Raw genomic sequence first — 6122 nt, 5'->3', positions numbered from 1 at the left:
GTGCAGTTACATTATCATCAGGAATCTTGAAACATGCTTTTATTACATCACTATTGATACAGAAATCATTACCTTTGATGGTCAGAGTGATGGTTTTGTCAGTAGAGTTGTAGATTGTTGTTGTCCACATTTCCTCAACAACTTCACAATAGATTGTGGGTGATTCCAGCATAGCAAAACTTAACTTGCAGTTCTTCACGAAGTCCATTATCTTATGATAGTCTTCAGATTGCTGAATCCCCTTATTGACCAAGGCAGTGAAGTTGTTCTTCTCATAGATGAACCCAGTCTGTGACATGATCTTTACTACGGGTGCCATTGTTAGAGAAGAAAAGCTTGAAGAGAAAGAGGATTTTTGCTTGAGAGAGAATGAAATAACACAGTTGAATTTGAGAATGATAAAAGAAAATGATTAGAATGAAATAGGCTTTTATACTTTGCTCAGACTCAACGGATGAAAATAATAAAGAGAAGTAAATTACCCAATAGAAATTGCCTAAAACGACCGTTTAAAATAAGCTTTAAAAATTCCACCCATTAGCCGCCGTGTAATGCTTATAAACTGTAAGTATACTCGATGGATAATGTTCAGGGAATTAACGGTTCAGATTTAGATACTTCGACGGATGAGGATAAAATGTTATCAGTCGAGCTTTAAAATATTCCAGAAAAGTAATTGATTTTTATTTACAATTTGTATATCGACGGATGACTCAACCCGATGGATAATGGTCATCCGTCGAGATACAAATTTTGACTTAGCCAAAATTTCATCCAAGACTAAAAATCAACTAAATTTCTAGCTTCTTTTCAAATTGCAAGAATAATACAGATAAATTCAAGAGTAATTAAGCATACCTAACTCACTTACCAACCTAGAAAAGGTGGATTCATCCAGTGGCTTGGTAAAAATATCTGCAAGTTGCTTCTCACTTGGAACAAAATGTAACTCTACAGTACCATTCATTACATGTTCCCTTATGAAATGGTACTTGATGTCTATATGCTTTGTCCTTGAATGTTGCACTGGATTTTCAGTGATGGCAATTGCACTTGTGTTGTCACAGAAAATAGGAATCCTTTCAACTTGCAAACCATAGTCTAGCAATTGATTTTTCATCCATAAAATCTGTGCACAGCAACTGCCAGCAGCAATATATTCAGCTTCAGCTGTGGAAGTAGAAACTGAATTTTGCTTTTTACTGAACCAGGACACAAGCTTGTCTCCTAAAAATTGACAGGTTCCTGTTGTGCTTTTTCTATCAATTCTGCAACCTGCATAATCTGCATCTGAATAACCAGTTAGATCAAAACCAGAATCTCTAGGATACCAAATGCCAAGGTTTGGTGTTCCTTTGAGATATCTGAAAATTCTTTTAATAGCTATCAAATGAGACTCTCTAGGATCAGCCTGAAATCTAGCACACAAACATGTAGCAAACATTATATCTGGCCTACTGGCTGTTAAGTACAGAAGTGAGCCAACCATGCCTCTATAACTTGAAATGTCCACAGACTTTTCAGTAGTGTTTAGTTCAAGTTTAGTTGCAGTGGCCATGGGAGTTTTTACAGATGTGCAATCCATTAGATCAAACTTCTTTAAAAGATCAAAAATATATTTAGTTTGACTAATGAATATTCTATCACTAACTTGCTTAACTTGTAAACCAAGAAAGTAAGTTAGTTCTCCCATCATACTCATTTCATACTTGCTTTGCATCAGTTTGGCAAACTTTTTACAAAGTTTCTCATCTGTAGAGCCAAAAATAATATCATCTACATAAATTTAAACAAGTATGTTAGAGCCATTCACATTTCTGAAAAATAAAGTTTTATCTACAGTACCTCTTGTGAAGTGACTTTCCAAAAGGAACTTTGATAAAGTGTCATACCAGGCTCTAGGTGCTTGCTTCAGTCCATAAAGTGCTTTCAGTAGATAATAGACATACTCTGGGAAATTTGGATCTTCAAAGCCAGGAGGTTGACTTACATACACTTCTTCCTCCAAATCTCCATTCAGAAAGGCACTTTTGACATCCATTTAATAGACTTTGAAATTAGCATGGGCTGCATAGGCTAAGAAGATTCTGATGGCTTCAAGTCTTGCAACAGGAGCAAATGTTTCATCAAAATCTATCCCTTCTTGCTGACAATAGCCTTTAGCAACCAATCTTGCTTTGTTCCTTACTATTATGCCATTTTCATCCATCTTATTTCTGAATACCCATTTGGTGTCTATTGGATTCTTTCCTTTAGGCTTGGGTACCAGCTTCCATACTTTATTCCTTTCAAATTGGTTTAGCTCCTCTTGCATAGCTAAAATCCAATTAGGATCTAATAAGGCTTCTTTTACCTTCTTTGGTTCTTCCTTAGATAGGAAGCTGCTGTATAAACATTCTTCTTGAGTTGCTCTCCTGGTTTGAACTCTGGAAGAAACATCACCAATAATCAGTTCAAAGGGGTGATCTTTTGTCCATTTTCTTGGTTGAGGTAGATTAGCCCTAGATGAAGAGACCTCAATGTTGTCTTGATGTGTGATTGAGTTTTGATTGCTAGAAACTCCCCCTGAGTTTGTGGATCTTTGATTTGAGATTGGGGTGCTTTCTATGGGTGATCTGCCTTGACTTCCTGCTCCTTTTGATAACCCGACGGATGGTGAATTTTGAGTATCGACGGATGAGGCAGGTTGTCTTCCGACGGATAATACAGATTGCCTTCCGACGGATGAAGCATTATGTAACTCGACGGATGTTGAGTTTTGTGCTTCATTTGTAGTAGATTTGTCTGCATTATCCTTAGACACTTTTTCTTGATCACTCTCATCATCACTTTCATCACTGACCATCTCAACATTGTCGAATTTGAGGCTCTCATGGTAATCTCCATCTTTTAGTCCTTCAATCTTTTTATCATCAAACACAACATGTATAGATTCAACAACAATGTTGGTTCTTAGATTGTAGACTCTATATGCTTTACCAACAGCATATCCAACAAAAATTCCTTCATCTGCTTTAGCATCAAACTTCCCATTTTGATCAGTTTGATTTCTCAGAATATAGCATTTACAGCCAAAGACATAAAGAAAGTTCAGAGTTGGCTTCTTGTTTTTGAACAATTGATAAGGTGTCTTGCATTTTGCTTGATTAATCAGAGAGATGTTCTGAGTGTAGCATGCAGTGTTGACAGCTTCAGCCCAGAAATATGTTGGTAATTTTGATTCTTCAAGCACTGTCCTTGCAGCTTCAATAAGAGATCTATTCTTTCTTTCCACTATTCCATTCTGTTGTGGAGTCCTTGCTGCTGAAAACTCATGCAAGATCCCATTTTCCTCACAGAATGCTCTCATGACATAGTTCTTGAACTCAGTTCCATTGTCACTCCTGATTCTTCTAACTTTGAAATCAGGATGATTGTTAACTTGCCTTATGTGATTGATGATGATTTCACTAGCTTCATCTTTGGACTTTAGGAAATAGGTCCAAGAGAACTTTGAGAAATCATCTACAATTACTAGGCAAAATCTTTTCTTTGAGATTGACAATACATTGACTGGTCCAAACAAATCCATGTGAAGCAGTTGCAGAGGTTCTTCAATTGCTGAATCAAGTTTCTTCCTGAAAGATGCTTTAATTTGCTTCCCTTTTTGGCAGGCATCACACAGTCCATCCTTTGTAAACTCCACCAGAGGAATGCCTCTAACCAGCTCTTTCTTTACCAGCTCATTCATGGTCTTGAAGTTCAAATGGGATAGCTTCTTGTGCCATAGCCAACTTTCATCTTGACTTGCTTTACTGAGAAGACAAGTTACAGATTTTGCTTTAGTTGAGTTGAAGTCAGCTAGATACACATTTCCTCTTCTCACACCAGTGAGAACCACTTTGTTGTTTTTATTACTAATCACAACACAGGTTTCTTTGTTGAAGGTTACTGAGTTGCCTTTATCACAAAGCTGGCTGATACTCAACAGATTGTGTTTGAGACCATCCACTAAGGCAACCTCTTCAATGATGACATTGTCCTTTGAAATCAAGCCATATCCCACACTATAACCTTTGTTGTCATCTCCAAAAGTGATACTTGGGCCAGCTCTCTCTTCAAACTCTGTGAGTAGGGTAGAATCACCAGTCATGTGTCTTGAACAACCACTATCCAAGTACCAAAGATTCCTTCTGTTTCCCTGCACACATCAAAATCAAATCAAGTTGATTTTGGTACCCAAGTTTCCTTGGGTCCTGCCTTGTTAGCTTTCTTCTTCTGTTTCTTAGGTCTTAACTCATTTGACTTAGGAATTTCAGATTCTTCCTTAGTCATTTGGGTTGGGCCTTTGAAACCACTAGATGCAACAGAATTATTATGCATGTTATGGCTAACAGGAAATGGCATGCTTGGTGCAAACATGTTATTCCAGTAAGGCATGCTAAATGGCATTTGAGGCATATTGTATGCAGCATAATATGGATTAGGTGCAAATGGCATGTTAGCAAACTATGCATTCATGTTCTGTGTAGGCATAGCATTAACAGGCATAGGAGGCATGGCATTCATGTTAGAGAATTGAGGCTGAACAGACATGGGAGTAGGCATGGCAGATTTGCAATTATCAGACAAATGATTTACACTACCACATTTGACACAGATTTTTCTAGGAGCATATTTGTCAGGTGTGTAGTTATTATGTTTGTTAATCCCTACTTTACCATTCCTATTGTTTTTCCTTTTAGTCTCTGTTTTTACCTCTATCTTCTCAAGTCTGTCACTCAACTGTTTGACAGTCATGTGACCAACATTAGCCTTCTTCCCTTTCTTGGCTTGACTTGACTCCCCTGAAACAAAGTTCTTGGAAACAGACCCATACTTTTCATTTAGCTTGGTTAATTTGGCTTTGCTAATGGGTTTGCTCACAGCCGACGGATTAGGATTTTTATCATTCGACGGATAACACATTTTGTTATCCGACGGATAGTCCTCATCATCCGTCGAGACATCTGTCAGCAATCCATCTACCAAAATAGGTTATAGTTTCTCCTTATTCTTTTTTCAGGCTTCATCACAAAAGGACTCAATTCCTTGAACCTTGGTGATTTGAGCATGAACATCTCTGGATGTTTTCCATGCTTTAATCACCTCCTGTTCATGATCAAGCTGCTTCTTTAAAATTTCTTCCTTTTTCAAGGACTCAGTTAATTCCTCATTAGCAATTCTACACTCAATTTTTAGTTTCTCAAACTCAACAAACTGAGACTCAAGCACATTATTCCTCTCACTCAAAAACAAGTTGTTTTCTTTGATTTTAGCATTTTCTTTAGTGAGGGACTTAAGTGTAACACGCAAATGATACAATTCTGTAGACATGTCATTTATTGCATCATTACACTCAGCTTTAGATAAATGTGCAAGGTTTGTAGTAATTACCTAATTGCTTGAGGAACTTGTCTCTGTTTCATCAGATTTGGCCATAAGGGCTAGATTGATATAGCTGACATCCTCATCTTCATCCAAACCATCAGCTGCCCAGTCATTCTCTTGTGTAATAAAAGCCCTTTCCTTCTATTTGAGTAGATCAAAGTATTTTTGCTTATAATCCACAGACTCAAATCTCTTCTTACTGGAATCTGACTTTCTACACTCATTTGCAAAATGCCCTGCCAAGCCACATTTGAAACACTTGAATTTTGACTTATCCACCATGTTTCTATTTGGCTTGGCAGCTCCAAAGTTCTTCTTGAACTTGAGCTTGGAAAATCTTCTTGAAAGGAATGCTAGGTGCTCATCAATGTCCTCCATGTCATCTTGACTCAAAGAATCTTCACTTTCTGCAGCTAGCCCTTTACCCTTGCTTTCACAGGCCTTTGAAGTTGATTCCACAGCTTTCATCTTCACTTCCTTCTCCTTTTCCAGTTCAGCCACTAGTGAAATGGATCCTCCTTTCTTCTTTCCTCTCTCCATTCTTTCATCCTGCTCTATTTCAAGCTCATAGGTCTTCAGAATGCCATACAGTCTCTCCAAAGTAAACTCCTTATAATCTTGAGAGTTTCTCAATGAGACTGTCATTGGTTTCCATTCCTTTGGAAGAGATCTGAGAAATTTCAGATTGGAGTCTTTAGTCTGATAGACTCTTC

This window comes from Apium graveolens, chromosome 1 (genome assembly GCF_009905375.1).
Source record: "Apium graveolens cultivar Ventura chromosome 1, ASM990537v1, whole genome shotgun sequence".
NCBI lineage: Eukaryota > Viridiplantae > Streptophyta > Magnoliopsida > Apiales > Apiaceae > Apium > Apium graveolens.
This window is presented reverse-complemented; position numbering follows the sequence as displayed.